We start from the raw sequence: 23597 nt of genomic DNA on the forward strand, positions 1-23597 counted from the left end.
CAGAACGAGAGGACACAGCCTCAAGCTACGCCAGGGGAGATTTAGGCTGGAGGTGAGGAGAAAGTTCTTCCCTGAGAGAGTCATTGGACACTGGAATGGGCTGCCCGGGGAGGTGGTGGAGTCGCCGTCCCTGGAGCTGTTCAAGGCAGGATTGGACGTGGCACTTGGTGCCATGGTCTGGCCTTGCGCTCTGTGGTAAAGGGTTGGACTTGATGATCTGTGAGGTCTCTTCCAACCCTGATGATACTGTGATACTGGGTTGTTAGCCTTTAGTGTTTCTTCAGCATGCAGAAGCAGCATTATTAGAAAGATACTTTTACAAGTGTGAACAGCACACCACCCGTTTGCTGTAAGGCAGTAAGTTATTCACATGGGTACAAAATGATGATGCAGCATTGTGAACCAGGCACTTGCCACCCTGGGAGGGAGCCATAGTGCTTTGCTGAGCCTTTGCTTCCTCCCCATCTGCACCATCCATCTTTCTCAATGTAAAGACTGTCTTCTCTTAGGTAAGGAAGGAAAGTTGACTCCACGACCTACTTGGCTGACACATGACAATTAGCCCTGCTAATAACTGCCAAAGTATCACAAAGTTGATATATTATGACCATAGCTGTTGCTCAGACTCTTCCAGCTGGCTAATTTCTGATAGATCCTGGCTTTTGGTGTATCCCTTGAACATGAGTATAAGGAGCCATCTCCTGGATAGACACTAAGGGAGGATATTCTTCCCCTATACTCAACACTGGTCAGGCCACACCTTGAGTACTGTGTCCAGTTCTGGGCCCCTCAATTCAAGAGAGATGTTGAGGTGCTGGAACGTGTCCAGAGAAGAGGGGCCTGGAACACAAACCCTATGAGGAGAGGCTGAGGGAGCCGGGGTTGTTTAGCTTGGAGAAGAGGAGGCTCAGGGGGGACCTCATTGCTGTCTACAACTACCTGAAGGGAGGATGTAGCCAGGTGGGGGAGGCCTCTTCTCTCAGGCAACCAGCAATAGAACAAGGAGACACAGTCTCAAGTTGTGCCAGGGGAAGTATAGGCTGGATGTTAGGAGGAAGTTGTTGCCAGAGAGAGTGATTGGCATTGGAATGGGCTGCCCAGGGAGGTGGTGGAGGCACCATACCTGGAGGTGTTCAAGAAAAGACTCAATGAGGCACTTGGTGCCATGGTCTGGTTGACTGGCTAGGGCTGGGGGATAGGTTGGACTGGATGATCTTGGAGGTCTCTTCCAGCCTGGTTGATTCTATGATTCTAATAATTGTCCAAGTATAATGGGTCTGTCAGCAACTTTTCTGCCCTTGTAAAAGCAATGCCCTCATAGGAGGGACAGGTTAGAGTTAAAACATCACATCATTATTCTTAATGCTGAAAAGGATGTCAATTCACAATTGTGTTTTGTAGAAGCATATAAAGAGGAGCAATGCATGCCATTTGCCTCCAGCTGCCAACAGAGCCTAGATGTGACAGGAGCCGAGCAAATCCAGAGTGATGAATGACTCATAGCCTCACTTGTCGAGATTGAAGGAGTCCATGGTATGTATCTTACAATTTTCTGGTAAAATATGATGCCTTAATGTTGTGCTAATATGTAGGAAAGCATTATTACTCATGGCACAGTGACCTTCCACTCAGCTGCATGAAAAGGATTCTGAAAAAAAAGTCTCTCTGATTGACTGCTGACAACAGCACAACTGCTGAGAAATATTAATGGCATATGCCAACATTTTAAAGAAACAAAAATCCTCCCTTGGAAGAAACAGAGTGAAATCAGTGGACATTAATTAATCTGAACTAATTTGGCCCAGTGAATCCTGAGGGAATAATATGAACTCCAAAATTATGTCCCCAAAACTTTAATTTAAATAGATCTGGGTTCAAAATTACTTTTAATTTCCCAGCAGTTTGGTATTTTCTTTTCTGAATTGGAAATAACAGCAACAAATTAATAATAATAATAATAATAATAATAATAATAATAATAATAATAGAGATCAACTGAAACATTTTGTACAATTGTCCTGGTTCTGCTGGGACAGAAAAGAGAAATTTATCTACAGCTCATCGCTGTCTACAGCTACCTGAAGGAACGTTGTGGAGAGGTTAGTGCTGGTCTCTTCTCACAGGTAAAGAGTGATGCTAGAACAGGAGGGAATGGCCTCAAGCTGTGACTGGGTAGCTTTAGACTGGACATCAGGAATTTTTTTTTCACAGAAAGAGTGGTCAGGCATTGGAATGGACTGTCCAAGGAGGTGGTTGAATCACCAACTCTGGATGTGTTTAAAATTCATTTGGATGTGGTGCTTGGGGATATGATTTAGGGTGAACCTTGCAGAGTAGGGATATTGGTTGGACTTGGTGATCCTGGGGGTCATTTCCAACATGAATGTTTCTGTGATCCTGTGAATCCCAGGCCAGTCACTAGCTGCAGGCCACTAGCAGCTGACATGAGTTAGGTCTTCTCACAGGTGTATCCCAGACCATGTGCCCCACGCTCAGTGTAGAGGAGAAAGTTTGATGAAAAGAGGTGAGTGTCCTGCTAGAATCTGCTGCTTTTTGTGCTGGGGTAAGTATCATTTTAGATGCTTTTTGTTAATATTGGTACCAGTTTGGCCATTTGATTAACATTTTCATTTCAAACTGTGGGTCTTCTTTTGCCAGTTCCCTTTCTCTGCTAGGTAGAGGTCTTTGGGTGATAGAGCAACTGCTGTTGTTTAGCCCACATATGGGCTAGATGAATGCAATAATAGAAATGAAGTAATTGCATTTTCTTTCCAAGACTTTTATTGCTGGATTGTTTTGGGTTTTTTTAATAGAAACTCTATGTTTTTGTGTAAATGGATTTTTGTTTGGTTTGATTGTTGGGTTTTTTGGGCCTTTTTTTTGACATTTAATGCTTGTTTATGTAAACTGATCAGCTCTGAGCCTTTAGTTCTCTTTATAGAATCTTTCAAATTCAAATTGACCACAATTTCACATTTTGGGAAACAGAACAATGGTTTTTAGTGGTTTTTTCCCTCTCACATAATAGGTCATGTTTTCAGCTGATGTTATTTCACAAAAGATTAAGTCTCTGACCCAGACTTTATTAGCGTTTGAGATCCTGGAATTTCAAGGAAATGTTAGTGACTTTTTTGGGGAGGGGAGAGGGGGGTGAAGCCTCTTTATTGCTCAAAGGTTTGTAGTAATTCATGTGAATATACACTTTGTCAAAAAAGAAAATGAATGATTTGGCACAGAAGTGCTGTTGCAGTCATAAATGTCAGAGACTTCACTCTCTGTGTAAAAGGAGCCATGCAATCAATAACGTCTGCTGCAGAATTTGTCAGGCTGTGCTCCGTGGAGCCCTTGCCTGTGGTCTGGGGAGAACCAGCTGGTCAAAGGGAACTGACTTTCAAACTGACAAAAGACATTCAAACCTAACCAAAATAAATTAGTCACCTTTTTGCTTCTCAGTAATTGCTGTAGTTGTCACAGGGCTATTATGCAGTCACAGTGAAGGGGAAAAATGTCCACTGCTGAGTAGAGAAGTGTGAGGACTTCTGTACTTTCTGGCCACCTTTGTTTATGCTGATGAGATGTCACTTTCTAGCATTGAAATCTCAAACTGAAATTTTTGTGCATTCCCACTCAGCATTGTGCCTTAGCTTGCTCAGCTTCTTAATAAGCTTATTGCAGAAGCAGGCTGCAAGAAGCTTCATTTATAAATGGATGTGTTTCTTTTCCCCTGTGGAAGACTTCATGGACCCTTGTTGTCAGCAGTTTTAAGGATGTTTATGAACACAAAAGGGATCTTTACCTAATGAGCTACCTTTCTTTTTGTCCTTTATTTTATGCTTTGGCTGTTTACCCTGTAAAGTTGTTTCCACTACCGATTAAACCTAAGTCGCATCAGATTGATAAATCATACAAAAGAAAGGTGAAAGATGTTACTGCCAAAAATCATGTTATTGCTCTTGCTACTATTGAGAGTGCTACTGGCCTTCACTTCCTTGTGTAATCTTAGAAAATAAGAGCAGAGGAGATGATGGCACACCTCACATCACAATTCTTGGCATCCAGACAGGAAAAAGTTGGATGCTCAAGTCTAGACTTTTGAATTTTGAGTGGACCATAAAGAAAGATTATCATTGGTTGAGCTTTGTTGTCAATTGCTGTAGAATTTCCATGCCCAGATATGTGTATAGCAAATATTTTACATTATATATATTTCCCTTATATTATAGAATTTGACATTAGCTTCTGCATTTGCATCTTCCCTGCTGTTGTTAGAAGGTTTTTGTGAGCACTGGATGCTGTGAATCATTAGTTGACCTACTTTTTATCAGCTTTTATCTGGTGCCTTCTGGCTTCTTCAGAATATAAGCTTTTCTCTGAGTGCCTCTCTCTAGTTCTCTCTGCTTAGTTTTCAAGGCTGTTTTTCTCAAAAACATTAACAGCAACTAGAGGGACAACAACATCAAAGTCAGCCTATGTTTTCTTTGTGTTTCCAGTTTTGGTTGACCTTAGGTAGCATTTTGAAATGACTAGTTGGCTATGATAAGGGATGTTATAAGCAAAATATCATTAAGTTATCTTGCAAATAGAAATCATTTGATTTTAGTACTGTCTTCATGGAGGCAATTGCCTGTACAGGCATAGAGCTCAGCTTGTGTTTGCTGTAGTTTTAAAGGTAGCAGCAGTTTATGCAGAAGCTGGTCTTTGTAAGTTGCTGATGTCTAAAAATGTCTTTTCTCTGCAATAAATAATTCTATTGGTATAGTGTCTTAATGTTGTTAGCAAAGCTCAAACATGTGGCTACCTACCACATCTTATTGCAAGGACTTGTTGTCAGGGTTTCTTAGCTTTTTAATACCTTAGTCACTCAGTCTGCAAATTGCATTGTCAGGTATCTGCCCAAAGCTATATTTTCCTAGTGTCAACTAGAATACCAGAATGATTCAGAAAATGAATTTAATAGAAAACACATTTTCTCCTATATGAATATATAGATTAAGACAGGCTATGACCCCCATGCTTTATAGTAGGCACTAGAAACTTAGCTAGAATACTGCCCTAATGGCAGAGAAGTACCTTCTCTTGTCTTCATTAGACAAAAAATAGTAATTTGTAAAGTTCAGGATCCAGGAAGGGGAGGTGGAAGAATATCAGTGCATTCTAGCCTCCATGCAGACTATTCCAGCCCAAGGCACCTGGAGCGAATGACTTCGTTTCTCTGCACTTTCTGCTGTGCAAGAAAATTCTCTTCCATTGGAAGAAAATGCAGAGACTTGGTAAAAGGGAAGAGAGTAAAATTAAGAGCTAGTGAGGAAGAGGTGAGAAGTTTTTTCTAGAAACCAGAGATTAGAGAGGGAGACAGGTGTTACTATGGATATAGAAACTAGAACAGAAATAAGAGACAAAAGTAAACAGGGTATAGGGCTAAGAATAGTGATTAGGAGGCAGGAAAAAAAAGAGTTAAGATGTGAATAATGATGAATGTAACCACAAACTTCAGGATTATCAACCCTGAGGTATTTTGGGGCTGGATCAAGATCCTGGCAATCATTTATGTCTTGTCACACTTCACATCCCCACTGTAGGGGCTTCCATGCTTAGCTACTTCTTGGCCATATTTCTCTGACAGCAGCTTCTGCCAAATGCAGTCTCTTGTGACATCCACCTTCTGACAAAGAGCTGAGCTGTCACAGTTAAATCCCTGCTGTCCCAAAAAGCTAGGCTTCCCTGGTCTCCAGTGCTGCTGCACCTCCTGTGGGGAGTAGGGAGGGCAGTGGCCCCAGCAGCTGCAGCCTCTTGCCATCTGTGCTGCTTGGCCTCGAGAGGCACTGGCAGCTGCTACTACATCTCAGCTCTGGGTGCTAGAGGGCAGGAGACAAGAGAAGCTTTTTTGCCTAATTGAGCAATGATAGCTGCTGAGTGGTCTCATCTGCTCTGGAGGAAAGGCTGGGGTCATGATGGAAGCCTCCAGCAGGCTGGGTTTGATGTCCAAGGCCACTCTAGAGTAGATCTCTTTAGACTTTTTTTTTTTTCATGTGTGCCTTGCTCAAACCTTAGAGGGTATCCAGGATCCTTTATGGCCTCCTGGGGTTTTCTTTGGCCCTCAGCATTATCAAGTCTGATTGCTCAAGCAAAAGAAAGTCAAAGTGAGGTTATAAAAGATACTTCAGAGACAGCATTTCTGAACTCGTGTGTGCTTGGCCTTATAACCCCAATGCTCTCACAACACAGAACTTTTTTTCTGTTATATGCCTAGAGCTATAGATGGTTCATATTGATAAATCTGTGTAAAACCAGGGAGCTGAGTTTATAGAAGTCCTCTCGTGGCCTATTTTTACAGTATATATGTTCCTTACAGGAAGACACTGTCGTCCAAACAAAAAGTCGCACAAAGTATATGATTATCTTGGGTGCACAATTAATATGGCTGGAAACTTACTGCCAAGTGATGAATAGTTATATTTCCCTCAGCACAAATATTTTTTAAATGATTTTTTTTTGTTATTTCATCCACAAGGAGGATACTGTGGTTAAAGCAATCTGCCTGTTTCTCAAGTTGTGTCCGTAAAAATGTACGGGTTGGCAAATCGTAACCATAATATATTTTGTCCCTGGGGCATTGTTAGAAATCACAGCAACACACTTAGATTTGCTATGCCAAAGTTTTGTGCTATTAATTTTATTTGTTTAGTTTTATGGCTAAAGATCTTGGTGTAGATCATGCTACTTTGGAGAGAAGCATGGTTCTAAGAAACCAATTGACTGCTTAGCAGCCCTCTGCAAGAGTCGCCTCAAAGATACATTATTGTTTTGTAGACGCTGGATAGGTGGGCAGAGGCCAATGGGATGACACTTAACAAGGCCAAGTGCAGGGTTCTGCACTTTGGCCACAACAACCCCAGGCAGCACTACAGGATGGGGACAGAGTGGCTGGAAAGCAGCCAAGAGGAGAGGGACCTGGGGGCACTGATAGATAGTAGGCTGAAGATGAGCCAGCAGTGTGCCCAGGTGGCCAAGAGAGCCAATGGCATCCTGGCCTGCATCAGGAACAGTGTGGCCAGTAGGACAAGGGAGATTATTCTTCCCCTGTACTCAGCACTGGTCAGCCCACACCTTGAGTGCTGTGTCCAGTTCTGGGCCCCTCAATTCAAGAGAGATGTTGAGGTGCTGGAAGGTGTCCAGAGAAGGGCGACAAAGCTGGTGAGAGGCTTGGAACGCAAAGCCTATGAGGAGAGGCTGAGGGAGCTGGGGTTGTTTAGCCTGGAGAAGAGGAGGCTCAGGGGTGACCTCATTGCTGTCTACAACTACCTGAAGGGAGGTTGTAGCCAGGTGGGGGTTGGCCTCTTCTCCAAGTCAACCAGTGACAGAACAAGGGTACACAGTCTCAAGTTGTGTCGGGGAAAGTATAGGCTGGATGTTAGGAGGAAGTTATTCACAGTGTGGTTGGCATTGGAATGGGCTGCCCAGGGAGGAGGTGGAGGCACCGTCCCTGGAGGTGTTCAAGAAAAGCCTGGATGAGGCACTTGGTGCCATGGTCTAGTTGATTGGCTGGGGCTGGGGTATAGGTTGGACTGGATGATCTTGGAGGTCTCTTCCAACCTGGTTGATTGTATGATATTATTAATTTGAAGATTTGAATGTTAGCTGCCACAGAAAATCTGTTCCTGACCCATAACTCTGATTGTATTAAAGGAAAAATTATAAAGACCTTGGAAGCTGTTGTGGAGGGGAAATGGATTGCTGTGAGATGATATTTTCCAACATTAAGATTGTTTATGAATGTTGCCATTCAGAACTCTCACCACCCCCAGTCACTCGTTTTAATAATATTTCAGTTCTTACACGGTCATGGAAAGATTCTATGGATAATATCTAGAGCTAGTAATAACCAGCAAAATATTTGAACATTAATTGAACTGGAAAAGAACGTTCCTGTGGTCAGATGCCCCTTGCTGTCAATATGCCACTTGTCCAGTAGATGGGCTCAAGGAGCTCTTTCTGCTCTATGGCAGAAGGCAGTAGAGAATTACAAGCATTTACTCACAAATTATTATTACTCACTCGTGGGGGCTTAACCACAGTCCAGACAGTGCCCAAATGCTTTCAGGGGACTCTGTCTTGTTGGATGTTGAGACTTGAACTTCTCAGCTTCTGAGGAAAGCACACAGACAATCTCTGACCTTGTCTCCTGGCTTCTTTGGGATGATCTGTGTATATTAATAGTGTCTCAAGACATGATTAAGATTTGTCACCTCTTTCAATAGATTCTTTCTTACCCTTTATGCATGATGTAGCATAACCAAGCCTTAATTTTCGGGCACTACTGTAGTACATTGGTATTACTGTTTTAGCACCAGCATAAGTACATTACTTTTGCCTCAGTATTGTGTGAATCAGACAAGGGAAAATGTAAAATTACCCCGAGGCAGTAAATAAAATACACTTAAGTCAATGGGGATTTTCTTGGGCTACCCTAAGAGTGACCAAGCAGAACCAGTTCTGGTTTTACAGCTAGATGAGCATGAAATATTCCTCCAGTGTTTTCATATGAACTGTTTACATGTGAAAAATTTAGCTGTTACTCTCACAAATTTTCCTGATGTTGCGTAGGAGCAGGGCTCAATTAAGAGATAAGCAAAGTATGTCAGACACATGTGAATGTGAAAAACCTCTTTGAGCTACCCCTTTGAGAGACTGGATGATTGCTGCAATTTCCATAAATGCCTGTTTACTGCCTGTTCTTGACAAGAGTTCTGATTCAGAATATATGCCTATCAAATCTTGTATGGGCTACTGTGCTGAAAGTTTCAGTTAAATATAAAAGCTTAACATCAAGTATCAAAGTAATTTCTTGAATGATGGCCTCACTTTGTTCTTTGAGGCAAAACTGTTTGTCAACTGCGAATGGGTACTTCAGCTAGCCAAGTAAAATAGGGTTGGTAAAAGCAAGAGAGACTTTTCCTTTAATGTTAGTTGTGTAGTAGAACCGAGTGAGCAAACTTAAAACACAAAAACATATTAAAGATGGTCTCTGACACTCTGAGTTTAATTCTGGAAAGAATGCATTATGTATTTTTAACCATCTTTAATCAGTATCAGTATCATCAGGGTTGGAAGAGACCTCACAGATCATCAAGTCCAACCCTTTACCACAGAGCTCAAGGCTAGACCATGGCACCGGTTGGAAGAGACCTCACAGATCATCAAGTCCAACCCTTTACCACAGAGCTCAAGGCTAGACCATGGCACCAAGTGCCACATCCAATCCTGCCTTGAACAGCTCCAGGGACGGTGACTCCACCACCTCCCCGGGCAGCCCATTCCAGTGCCCAATGACTCTCTCAGTGAAAAACTTTCTCCTCACCTCCAGCCTAAACTTCCCCTGGTGCAGCCTGAGGCTGTGTCCTCTTGTTCTGGCACTGGCCACCTGAGAGAAGAGAGCAACCTCCTCCTGGCCACAACCACCCCTCAGGTAGTTGCAGACAGCAATAAGGTCTCCCCTGAGCCTCCTCTTCTCCAGGCTAACCAATCCCAGCTCCCTCAGCCTCTCCTCGTAGGGCTGTGCTCAAGGCCTCTCCCCAGCCTCGTCACCCTTCTCTGGACACGCTCAATCATCTCAATGTCCCTCCTAAACTGGGGGGCCCAGAACTGAACACAGGACTCAAAGTGTGGTCTAACCAGTGCAGAGTACAGGGGCAGAATGACCTCCCTGCTCCTGCTGGCCACACCATTCCTGATGCAGGCCAGGATGCCACTGGCTCTCTTGGCCACCTGGGCACACTGCTGGCTCATGTTCAGGTGGGTATCAATCAGCACCCCCAGATCCCTCTCTGTTTGGCTGCTCTCAGCCACTCCGACCCTAGCCTGTATCTCTCCATGGGGTTGTTGTAGCCAAAGTGCAGCACCCTGCACTTGGAGCTATTCATTGCGAATAAAGATTCTTCTTTATTAGCCAAATGTTAAATACATAGCAAAGTTATTCAAGTTCTGTTTCTAAATTTGCTGTTAAAAAAAAAAAAAAAAAAAGAAATCATCATTTGAGAAATATTAGACCTTGAGACTCTGTGTTTCAGTTCATCTGCAGATTATTTTGTTGGGGTATAATTTTAGAGCAGATATCACCGGCTGCCCAAAATAAAGTGACTTTTGTGTTTGTGGTCTTTTCTAAAGACTAGTGATGGTAGATATTTGGGATAAAGATTCTGCTATGCTGTCTTGCCCTCTCTGTTGTGTCAGTGAAGGAAAAACTAATTGATAAAGCTCATGGACCACGACCCATACCTGTGGACCTGTGGCCAAAAAGCAGTAAGTAGCTCTGGGCGAGCTAAGGTTGTTTAGCCTGGAGAAGGGGAGTCTCAGGGCAGACCTCATTCCTGTCTACAACTACCTGAAGGGAAGCTGTAGTCAGGTGAGGGTTGTTCTCTTCTCCCAGGCAGCAAGCAACAGAACAAGGGAGCACAGCTCAACTTGTGCCAGGGCAAGTATAGGCTGGATGTTAGAAGGAAGTTCTTCAGAGAGAGAGTGATTTGCCAGTGGAATGGGCTGCCCAGGGAGGTGGTGGAATTGCCATCCCTGGAGGAGGTCAAGGAAAGCCTGAACGGGGCACTTAGTGCCATGGTCTAGTTGATTGGACAGGTCTGGGTGCTAGGTTGGACCGGATGATCTTGGAGGTCTCTTCCAACCTGGTAGATTCTATGATTCAGTTTAAACACTACAGATGCCAGGAAAATTAAGCAGGTAAGCACTAAGGTCATAATTAGTTTCAGTGGGGAATCGTTATGAAAAGGAAAGCTATGATTTTTAGAAGGTGATAGACCAGAAGAAATGTCATGTTCTGCAAATGAACAGATTTATTCATCTCTCAGTATTACTAACATTCTTCTCCATTAGCTGTGGATTAGCTGCATATGGCCACAATGCATGCTCATGGCCTTTCAAGTTAATAGACAACATTCAGACATTAAATGACTCTTTCTTCTTCATCTTCACTTTTGCCTAATCTTGGTGACTTCTTATAGACTGCATTCGGTGCAAGATCTTATTGCTGTCTACAACTACCTGAGGGGAGGTTGTGGCCAGGAGGAGGTTGCTCTCTTCTCTCAGGTGGCCAGCGCCAGAACGAGAGGACACAGCCTCAGGCTGCGCCAGGGGAGATTTAGGCTTGAGGTGAGGAGAAAGTTCTTCACTGAGAGAGTCATTGGACACTGGAATGGGCTGCCTGGGGAGGTGGTGGAGTTGCCATCCCTGGGGCACTTCAAGGCAAGGTTGGACATGGCACTTGGTGCCATGGTCTAGCCTTGAGGTCTGTGGTAAAGGGTTGGACTTGATGATCTGTGAGGTCTCTTCCAACCCTGATGATACTGTGATACTGTGATCTCTATTGTTACAAGGGCAAAATGTGCTTTAACAAAGTCTTACATAAAAATATAAAATCACCTGAAATGTGAGAGTTAAGTGTAAAGCCAGACAATCAAATATTAGTTGCCTTATCATCAAACTTCTTTATAGCTCACTAGTGCAGCACAGTGTGCTTGAAGGGAACAGTTGTACTCTAAAATCCTCACACTAGTAGGGTGCTTCTAGTAAACTGTCTTGGGTGGCTTAGCATAACATTGATCTGTTTTGCTAAATGGTTTTATGAAATGAATATATATTGTGCTGAGAGATGATCATTATAAGATGAAAATAAACATTGAAGTAGACAAGGTAAGAAGAAAAATGTTGAAAAGTATTAGAAATGGAAAACTAGGCAAATCACAAGCTCAGCTGATTTCAAATAGCTAAGAAGTACACCGAATAGTAACACTGCCTTTCAATTTTGGCACCTTTGCCAGAAATATTATAATAAAAGTCAATATCATTGATAATCAATATCACTTTGAGCAGTATGGCTTAGAAGTTATTAGACCTTTCTTTTCTCCTTTTAAAATTAATTTAGCTGTGATCTGGAAAATAAGAAAGGAGGAAAATTTAATTGGGCAGATTACTGAGATACTTTGTTCACATGTCTGTGGTAGCTCAGTTTTCTATTTTCTCAAAACAATGCATGCAGCAGGACTGGGATGACTTCATTGTCTCAAACAGGTGTGACATTACTTGGTTTGGATAGACAGGTTGATGGCCTTTAATAGCACCCCAAACCAGAAACAGCAAACAGAAACAGGAAGCCTCTCATGTTACAACCTACTCCCGTGTTACCTCTCTCCAGCCACACTTTCATTTTGGAGGTGGTGTGATGTGAGTATGGTGTCAAATACCCAGGAGCAGATTCAATTGGCTAAACCCTTGACAGCTATTCAGGTGCTGTACAGTCTGCATTAACTTCCTCTGGATTCCTGTGTCCAGAATTAAACATGCCCGATACAGGGACATATGCATGCAAACAGCTTTGGTGCACACAAATAGGACTTCCTTGGTGCTTTCTCTGCAGTAAATGTTTGCTCATTTATTTGGGTGAATAAGGATGAAGCACGTGAAGATGAGCATGGGAAGGAAGGTTGTGCCTTTGAAGGACTACAATCATTATATGGGATCAGGTTGAGGACTGTTCTATCTTGAAAAATCAGAAGCAAAATATAAATAACCTGGTTTGTCATATTTGGGCACTGAAATCTTTGTTCTTGCACACAGAATTACAGTATTGTAACTTTGGGAGCTGTGATGAGTTGAAATGTTTGGCAACTCTTTAAGGTCAAACCCTGTAAGAATAATTGCAGAGTTCTGTTGGTATCAAAAGTAATGCTCAGAGCCCTGCAACTGTGCAGAGACAAGCAGTGAGGATAAGCAATACACTTGATTATGTTAAATAGAGCTGTGCTTGAGAACTGACTCGATTCTATATGCATTTAATCTTGCCTCTAGAATCTTCAAAGACAAATGACCATTTTTTACTTACTATGGGGGAGAATAACCTCTGTGTTCTGCTGGACCAAGAAAGCTGATGGCATTTTAGAATCTCCACATTTGAAAGCCTGAATTATTTTTAAAAAACATGTAATATCAGTAGGTTGCTACTTGCAAAATAACTTCTTAAAGAGCTGTGTTTCTTCATGCTCTCAGAGTGAGGTTGGACTAATGAGTTGTGGATAGCAGAGGATATTGTTTATGAAAGGATGATCCTTTGCATAATTGTTGCAAGGTCTGAATTCATATTGGTAGATTCTCACAAGTCATCCAAACAAATCCGTGCCCCAGTTCTGCAGCCTTTAATTCATTGAAACCAACAACAGTTTCACTTTTTCAAATGTAGAGGTGGAATGCACAAACTTGCCAATGTGAACTCAAGTCTTACCTGTCTCAGAAGGTCTATGCAGTATTTCACATTGGACAAATCATAGAATCAGTCAGGGTTGGAAGGGACCACAAGGATCATCTAGTTCCAACCCTCTGCCATGCCCAGGGACACTCTGCCCTAGATCTGGCCAGCCAGAGCCTCATCCAGCCTGGCCTTAAACACCTCCAGGGATGGGGCCTCAACTGCCTCCCTGGGCAACCCATTCCAGGCTTTCACCATTCTCATGCTCAACAACTTCCTCCTCACCTCCAGTCTGAACCTATCCATCTCCAGCTTCACTCCATTCCCCCCTAGTCCTGTCACTACCTGGTATCCTAAAATGTCCCTCCTCAGCTTTTTTGTAGGCCCCCTTCAGATACTGGAAGGCCACTCTGAGTATCTCCACTGAGATAGAGTTGTTGTGCAAAGAAACAGCATTCAAGGAATGAAAACAAAAAAAAAATTGTCATTCTGGCTGCTACTCATGTGCCTGTTTATCAAAGCCCTCCATATCGCATAGGAAACGTTGAGATCATCTGTTAGCACCATCCTGCCATTAACATAAAGTAGTAGCTAAAAATAACCTCACTGACATTTGATTTTGTAAGGGAAAAAAATAGAGACAGACAGCGTGTGGGCGTTTGCATGTGTGAGAGATTGATCACTCGGATGCCTAAAGTTCACATGATTTCCGTGGAAGTGTTATTTAGCCCATGGGCTGTGGGCTACTGCTTAACCATCACACAAAAGAAGGTTGTCCATGCTCTAATTAACCTAACTGCTAACTGTACCAGTTCTGGGCCCCCCAGTTTAGAAGGGACATTGAGATGCTTGAGCGTGTCCAGAGAAGGGCGACGAGGCTGGGGAGAGGCCTTGAGCACAGCCCTACCAGGAGAGGCTGAGGGAGCTGGGGTTGGTTAGCCTGGAGAAGAGGAGGCTCAGGGGTGACCTTATTGCTGTCTACAACTACCTGAGGGGAGGTTGTGGCCAGGAGGAGGTTGCTCTCTTCTCTCAGGTGGCCAGCACCAGAACGAGAGGACACAGCCTCAAGCTACGTCAGAGGAAATTTAGGCTTGGGGTGAGGAGAAAGTTCTTCCCTGAGAGAGTCATTGGACACTGGAATGGGCTGCCCGGGGAGGTGGTGGAGTCGCCGTCCCTGGAGCTGTTCAAAGCAGGATTGGACGTGGCACTTGGTGCCATGGTCTGGCCTTGAGCTCTGTGGTAAAGGGTTGGACTTGATGATCTGTGAGGTCTCTTCCAATCCTAATAATACTGTGATACTATGAGGAGCAAAGAGCCCTTCTGGCACCAGGGGTGCCTGTGCAGATGCCTGCGCTGCAAGGAGGCGCAAAGGGCCCTTCCAGTCGGGCTGGTGATTGCCTGTGGGCTTCGTGCCTAGGCAGTGGTAATCAACCCTTCGCCTAGGAAGGGTATAAATATTGAGGGATTTCCTGCCTTAGAGCTCTGCCCAGCCTGGACAGTTCCTGCAGAAGGAGTCTCCTGGTGCTCTGAAGGACAAGCTCCGGAGGGGCAGAGCCCTCCCTGCTCTGGATGCTTCCCCCTTTACGCAGGCCTGATAGGCCCTAATGATCCTCGGATGTCTTGTGAAGGAGAGCGAGCAGCCAGGCCTCTGGAGCGCCCTTTCTCTCAGCCAGCCTCACCTGTGAGTACATTTGTGATCAATCTGCTTAATAATGGGGAATGCTATGCTTCCAACTCCTGACTTCCAAAATAGTCAAATTTACCTCTGGGATCCTTGTAAGATCTTCTCAATCAAACTGAACCTGCTGATTAAAACCAAATTAATTTCTGTATGTCGTTTTGGGGGTGGGTTTTCAGGAAAATAAAATAATTCCATTTATATTTATAAATATATATATATATATTCCTGACTCGGCCACACTAATTCCCTGCCTCCACAACACTGAGGGAGCTGGGGGCGTGCAGCCTGGACAAGAGGAGGCTCAGGGGTGACCTCCTCATTGCTGTCTACAACTACCTTGAAGGGAGGTTGTAGCCAGGTGGGGTTGGTCTCTTCTCTCAGGCAACCAGCAACAGAACAAGGGGACACAGTCTCAAGTTGTGCCAGGGGAGGTATAGGCTGGATGTTAGGAGGAAGTTGGCATTCCATTTGGCATTGGAATGGACTTCCCAGGAGGTGGTGGAGTTGCCATCCCTGGAGGTGTTCAGGAAGAGTCTGGATAAGGCAATTAGTGCCACAGTCTAGTTGATTGGATAGGGCTGGGAGACAGGTTGGACTGGATGAGCATGGAGGTCTCTTCCAACCTGCTTGATTCTATGGTTTATGTTTCATTTATCTGTTTGGTTTTGATTGAGTGGAATTTTAGCTAAAGGTTTAAGAGTTACTAGCTCCAAGGTTGTCCATTGATTTGAAAGAGCTCAGGTTCTCCAGAGAGTAAAAGGATGAGGGAGGTAGTAATTGTATAAATGAGAGCAACTCTGTTGAATTTGTTGCATTGGCAGCTTTTACATAGCTTAAGCTTTACCTATATACTTGAGAAATGCAACAACAGTGTCATCTTTAATTCACTTGCCTGAAATGTCAAGAGAATGAACATTACTTTCACTGTCAGTCAGGGCAGCAAAAGGGTGAAGTCAGGTGAAAAGCCAGGAGCAAATATAAGAATTTTATTTCAATTAACCCATAGTAAGAGAGTCTCTGAAGTGAACGTTTGCTTGTTTTTATCCTGACATAAAAGTGAACTTCCCAGAAGGAAAAGTGTTTGAGGTCTGTAACACCAGAGGTTAGTGAAGAATTGGTCAGTGCAAATAAAACATAACACACCCTAACACAAAAGGAGAAATTATATTTGTTCTTAAAAGCAAAACATTTGTAATAAACTTTTTTTTCCAAACATTAACTTATTAAAAAAGGCAAATTATATGCATTTAGAGTGTATTTTTTTCCCCTTAAGCTTAAAACATGGTCAGCCTGTAGGATCTGAAAACATGTTGCCATATATGTTCAGGACCAACACAGTCTTATTCAAATGTCAGAATCATAGATTAGTCTGGGCTGGAAGGGATCTCTGGGGGTCATCCATTCAAACTCCCCTCTTGCAGTAAGCAGAGGCATCCTCAACTAGATTAACTCAAAAATACACTATATGAAAATCTCTCTCAGTAGAGGATCTACTGTTGACTGAGAGTTTGGTATAGTTCTGTGGGTCCTAGAGGCAGGACCTTACCATTCAGGAAAACCTCATCTATTAAGATATTAAAGAGAGAAATGAGAAATGCATTATGTATACAATGGGGTTAGAGTAATTTGCAGGGAGTCATCCTAAAGCTTATGAACTGTCACCATCTACTCCAAAGAAGAGTTACTTGATATTTATAGTCTCAGAAATGGGAACAGAATTTCACATAGTGAATCTATGTCACTGAAGTGCTGAGAAATTGACAGCATATTTCTGCTGATTCAGAATCCTTGTAAAATAGTTCATTATCCCTATGTAAAATATTATGCATAAGATATTAGAGCTCAAAATGGCACAGTTTTCTAGGCAATAACATCAGTAATTCTTTGCTATCTGTTGAACTGAAAAATCCTCTCAGTTTCTTGTCTTTCTTCTGTGTGTTTGCATATAATACCTAGCTCTCCAAACAGGGTGCTGTTCTAGTTGTGTGTGTGTTTCACCGCTCTTCAGATATGTGTAGCACTGCAGCTACCACTTCCAGCTGGTTCATTTTGGTAATTGGAAGCAGCACAACGTTACAATCTTCACCTCTTCCACAGTTTTTTTTTCTTGTGTTCTCACATTTTTCCTTATGCAGACTACTGTTACAGCTTTTCCTATGTGCATTAATGGAATTTTCAGGAGACTAAGCTGACTTTTGATCATAGCTGTGCAAGTAATTTTGCTGGGTATCCACCTGTATTCTATTTCTGGACCAGCAGTGCTGTAAACTGCTTAGATTAATGTTTGAGACCTAAAAAAATAGGTTTTGTGGTGGTGTTTGACAGGGCCAGAAGTCATATTTCCTCCTTCACAATATAGTATCTATCCTATCATCTTTCCAGGTGTTTTGTTTTAGCAGGAGTGAAAATAAAATAAACATGATGGGGAAGAAAGTGGTGGTGGAAATATAAAATGTTAAATCAAAGAACTCTCACTGTGCTAGCTACCTTGTGTGGACTAAAAATAACATTATGTTTTTATTGCTACTGAAGAAATCATTATGCTTAATAGAACATTATGTAGACTGAGAAAAGATACCTTTGCTTCTGATTTTGTAATACTCACTTTAGTAAAGAGATTTTTTTTTCCCTTTTAATACTCTAAGTGCTTAGAAATCAATATCTAGTGAGGCACTTAGTTCATACCCATCTAGAACCAAGAAAATAGAGAGCAGATGAATTCCTCTGACTAAAGGAATAGATTGGCTATCTCCAGGAATATAGGCTTGTATTGTATAAATATGTAGAGTATATAAAATGGTCTCTAGGACTTCTCACAGAGCACTCTGCTGTTTTAAGTTGGCTTAGAAATGTTGCTTTTCATAATATAATCCAAATCAATTATGAAAACATACCCCAGAACTTGAAGCAAAATGAATACAGACACATGACTGACTTCATAGGTTAAACTCACTACTCTAAGATATTGTACTGTGATGAAGTGCTCCTTTAAATGTAAATGTCCTTGAGAATCAGGCAAACACTTTCAAATAAGTGGACAAGAGATTTAAAAATCTATAGTACAAAATCAGTTAGAATTACAGCTTTTTGTGTACATTGTCCTATATGGTTTGTGGGTACTAAATTATATGCTAATCGTTGGCAGAAGCATCTTTATCTTCTCTCTTCTCAGCTCATCTCATGATGAGTTTTTTTCTTTCCTATCCTCTCTTTCCTTTAAATATAATTCTAAATGCAAATAATTGTATGAGTAGCTTTATAGCTTTTGTTTGTTTTAAAGAAGCACTTCAAAGACAGGGTGAATCATCAGAAATGTGGAAGTTGGTATTTTTCATAGATGTAAAATGGCAGCATGCCTTTTCTCAGTACATCTAACATTGTGATTTTGAGATATTGCTGACATATCATCAGTGTGATCTCAGGTATTGCCGAGTTCCATTGCAAATGTATCGGGTAAACTTCTTTGCTATCTGTGATGGATCCTGGCTTCTGGTTTGTCTTAACAATTTTAATTACTTTACAGACTTGGACCCTAGATCAGTATAAATATAGGTTTATCTTTATCTGTTGGTCATCCTATATTGCTACTGCCCCATTTGCTATCTTGTAACCAGTATGCAATAGAAAATTTAGGTTTTGGGGCAGGTTTTTTACAGTTTGAATACAGCTTGTGCAGTCTCACATCTAAAGAGTTTTGTCATCTGTACTTACTTTGAAGTATTTTTTCCCTTGCCATTCTTAATTCATAAACTAGATATATTAAAATTAATCTAAAGTTGTTGTAGCTATAGTATGAACTACCCCCCAGTTCAGATGACTTGTGATTTCCCACTCATCATTTGCATTGTTTCATGGGGCAGTCTGTTTTAGCAGGTTTTACTAAGGGCTGGTCAAAGTTGTTGGTTCAAAGCTATGTCATAAGGAGCTAATAATCCTGAAGATAATTGTGCACTGTGTGTTGAAAAACCTGCTCTTAACAAATTGTAGCCTGTTTTTCACTTCTAGACAGTGGAGGTATGTGCAAGGCATTTAATTAAATGTTATAAGCAATGCTTCTTCCTTTTGTGTATGGATAATTCTCTTCTCAAAGTTTGCCATGTGCACTCTTGCATTTCATCTCTTTGTTTATCTCCGGAATTAATACCAGGTAAATCTATTCCCTTGATGGCAGATGGTTAGCTAGGATACAGGCCTTTTCATTTCAATTAATTGTTTCCCACAAAATTTATTACCTCCTAGTCTCAATCTCTTTTGTCATTTAATATCAGTATAAAAATCCTACATCATTGTCCTGCCCAGTAATGTATTTTGCTTACCTTTGCTGCATACCAGGATATAATCACGTACACAAAGGCAAAATAACTTTCACATTTCCTGTTGCATGTTTTATGCTTCCAAATTACTTACACCCATCCTAAATTAAGATTTCCTTATCTATATCTGTGCTATGTTTTTTATAAAAGTAAAATATTTTCAACTTTCCTGAAAATATATATATGTGTATATATATATATATATATGTATAGTGCAAGACATCTGTATCGAGCTATGTTGAGAGCTAGCAGCCAGTGGAGTCAAAATGTGTGTTCCATCATATCTGAGCAGGAGGGATTGGTGTGGTAGTAGTGTAAACCACCTTTTTGGGTACTGGGGTGGCCTAATTATTTTTCTTTTCCCCATTTGATTATATCCTTGGACTTTCTAGTGAGAATTGATACTGGACCTCAACTTAGTCTTCATTTTAAGCACATCGACTTCTGATAGAAATGTGCATGAGCTTATGTACAAGTTCTTTAATCTATGCACGACAGGGACTTAGCAATGAAACTTTGTTCCAAAGAGTCTTTCTGTTATTCCTTGAACAGAATAAAGCCCTTCCCTTTGAAAATCTTTTTTGCCACAGGGTCCAGCATGGCCTGGATCTAAGTAGGAAGATAGGCAGCCAACCAGCTGCTGATTTGGAGAATCCACAGAGACTACAGCAAAGCAGTAATTCTGATGTAATGTAAACAGATAAAGTTAATAAAAAAATTATGTCTGATGTTTGGGTTTTAATAATTAATGGCTTAATATAATCAGATATATGCTGTGTTAATTAAATCAGATTCCAGACATACACATCCCTTAAAGAGAAACACTGATAAGACTGAGAATTTGGTATGCTTTCCGTACAACCTTTTTGCATTCCAGAGTGCAGTCTGTCTGATTTGGAAAAAATAGAAAACAAACCCCACTAATGAAACTAACAAATTATAGAGAAGTAATATCTGAATCATACAAAATACAAGCTCATAAGCTGCCTTGAGTATTGATTATCCAATGTGTTTTTACGTATCTTACAGTTAAGATTACTGTCTAGAATACAAAGAAATTATGATTCTTTGAAAGGTAGAAAAAAAGAGGACATAAAAATCTGCAGGTGGGCTACTGTCTCCAAGATAATGTTGGTTCTTTCTCTAGCACTCTAACAAGCCACTTTTCTCTCATTTTTACCTGCTTAAAAAACAATTCTCTAATTAAATAAGCAGGAACAAATTAAACTTACATAGCAGCTGTGCTCTGCAAGTTGCTTTATGCATCCCAAAGCAGTCAATGGTGTGGGTCTTGAGAATGTAGTCATTTGTATCTCACTTTGTGATATGATTTTAAATGACCTGCATGGACAGATAAGTCTGCCAGTGCCTTTAAGACATCTGAGCAGTCTGGTTCTTCCTTTGATTTAAGGAAATACCTAGGTCCATGCTGCATGTACTATATTTTGTTTCAATTTTATTTTCATTTCACATCATTGGCTGGAATATCCTTCACTTAATATTACTAGCCATACTCAATATCCTATTTAATTAGGATTTCTTAATACTACTGTCTCTTTAATATTTGAAATTTTGTGCAAGGGAGAAACAGGACTCTGGACATTAATATTTCTATTTCCTTCCCAACACTTAGAGGGAAATCTGGAATTGGTAATGAAGTACTCATTTGCCAACAAAAGCTCCCAGCATCATTGATTGATTACTATTGACAATAAAGTGTTTTCAGGACACTTAAAGGCAGACAACTAATTTTTCCCTTTTTTTTTATTTAACTATGTTTCTGAAGGGCATCACTGCATGGGGAAGATGATGATAATCACTTTTGTGTGTTTAAGTGCTATGCTGGTGTTTACTGAGGTTTTCAAAAGAGTTCTGTCTTTAGTCATCTATTTTAGTTTCTGTCTCATAATCAGGAGTTTGAGAGCTATTGTGTTCATACTCTTAACTGAAGAAGGAGGAAGAGACAAGTGTGGAGCAAGAACTGGCCCTTGTGTTCTACTTTGTCAACTTTTATCACAGTGAAATGCTTTTTTATCCAGTTTGTTGCCATCCAGAATGTAGCCTGCTGTCATCACAGAGGCAGTAAATGTTGAGAATCCCAACATTCCAGAATATTAATCAATTCAACTAAAACACCATCTGACTACATCTTAGTATGTATCTTCCTAAGTGAAGCTGACCTCCACCAGAAAAATGGTTTAATTAAAAAACAAACAAACAAACAACCAGAGATGCATAAAATCAAATGTCTGATCTTTGATTTGGGATGAAATAGGGAGGATGTGTGGGACAACCATCTGGAAAGCTGGTGTGCTATATTTTCTTGCTTTCAAGGGAATATCATGGACATCTTTCTTGGTCTCCTTTAGTATGCAAGTCCTCTAGCCCCTTGCTTATGCAGCTGTAATTGATTGAAACTTTATGGGGATGAATTTTATTAGCATTCTTCATGCATTCATTTGCATTCAGTGGAATCACACCTATGAAATGAAGATTTTTTTTTTTTTTGTTCTTCCCCTGAAGTGTATCCAAAGCAGGAACTGAAGAATATTGTCCTTCAGAGTAGCAAAAAGTTAAATTTGGTGAGTTTTTAAATGAATAAGCCTATTGCTTATGCAATTTATTAGTAAATCAGTCCTCTGAATCCATGTCAATAAGATCCATTCTTCTTTTTACCTTGAAAGCTTTTAAAGTACCTTGGCTCCCTTCCAGAGAAATCAAATACTGGCTGGTCCCAGACCTCTTATTTAAATTTATTGTGTACTTTCAGTCTCTTTTAGGCTTAAAGTTTCTATTCTTTAGCTCAAATGTTGTTGTTATGGTAGATATAATCACAGAATGACACTTCTTAGCTATACAGTATGCTAGCTCTAAGATTTTCATAAGACAACACCATTAGACCTAACTCAATATATACATAGACAAGTGGCAAGTTTTGTAGGCAATTTCCTCCTTCTGCCATTCTCTTTAAATACAAAAAAAGCTATTCATGCAACACCTGAGTATGAGCCCAGCCATACTGCAGTGGTGAGGTTTCTGCATTCTGCATTGAATATAACCAGTGTATAAACTGGCTCGATTTTTTTTGTTACCTGTTGACTATATAATAATTAGCTGGAAAGTCACTTTACTATCTGTAATCTGCCTGTCAACTTTTTCTCCCTCACAAGTACTCCTAAAATGCCAGCTATTTTGTCAAGCTGTTTCATGCAGGAGGAAAAATACTGCCCTAATTGAGGCATTTCATGGATCCTGTTTAAAATAAAAATAAAAATAAAAAGGGGGAAAAAGGAGAGTAGTAAAGTTTACATTCTGGTTAGACTTAGAATTTTTTTCTTTCCTTCTTTCATCACATTTTCTCTTCTCTATTATCAGTTATAAAGAGGGAGAAAAGGAGATTAATTTTGCCCCAATCACTGAAATTATTGAAGACAACAATACTCTTCAGAAACACCTTTATTAGTCAGAGCTGTTGTAGTATTCTTCTTGATCCAGTAATATTGTCAGGGTAGAATTTTATGGAATGTATACAGGATCTCTCTCTGTGCATGTATGCTCTTTAAAAAAAAACACAACCCCCAACAAAAAAAAAATACTCCACCCCCCCCAACAACAAAATAACCCAGTTCCAATATTGAATTATTTACCATAGCTATTTTGGCTTTAAATTTATCATAGAAGAATAGACAATGTAAGCATTAAAAGCATTTATAAATGTATTATGAGCTCATCACCTGGCACTACCAGGGCAGAAAGTAAGAAAATATGCAGTGTAAACTTAGTTTAATTGAATTTAACTGAAGATGTTCTCAGCTCATATTTCTAGTACACATGATGAATGAAAATCAAATAAAGGGTTCTAATAAGTTATAAAAATGAAAAAAAAAATAGCCCTAGTGTTGCATCTCAACCTGAAGAAGAACAATATCAAAAATTTACCTTCTTGCAATTAATTAAACTCTTCTGGTAATAATGGAGAAACTAAAGGCAGAGTTCCTTTTACTTAAAATGTGGTGTGTGGGCTCTATTTTCTGCAAGAGCAATTAAACCTAAATTTTGAATTCAAATCACCAGTGCCAGTCCATATGTCTTTCTTCCTGCAGTGAGCAAAAATAAGGACCAATTTCCCCCCCCGCCCCCCTTCCACTTCTCCATGGAAAGAGGTGTGTGATGATTAAGACTTTTGCTACCTTCCAAGTGACATAAATCCATGTGACTAAAATGCAATTAGTAGAGCTAAAGTTAGTTCTCTTCCCTTTAGTAGAGGGGAAAATGTGTTTATCTCTTTCTGCAATGGGAGGCAAGCAGCTGGTATGTCAAGACCATTGCCAAAGCAGTCAGATATGTGGCATTA

The sequence above is a fragment of the Pogoniulus pusillus genome, chromosome 19 (genome assembly GCF_015220805.1).
Source record: "Pogoniulus pusillus isolate bPogPus1 chromosome 19, bPogPus1.pri, whole genome shotgun sequence".
In the NCBI taxonomy this organism is placed as follows: Eukaryota; Metazoa; Chordata; class Aves; order Piciformes; family Lybiidae; genus Pogoniulus; species Pogoniulus pusillus.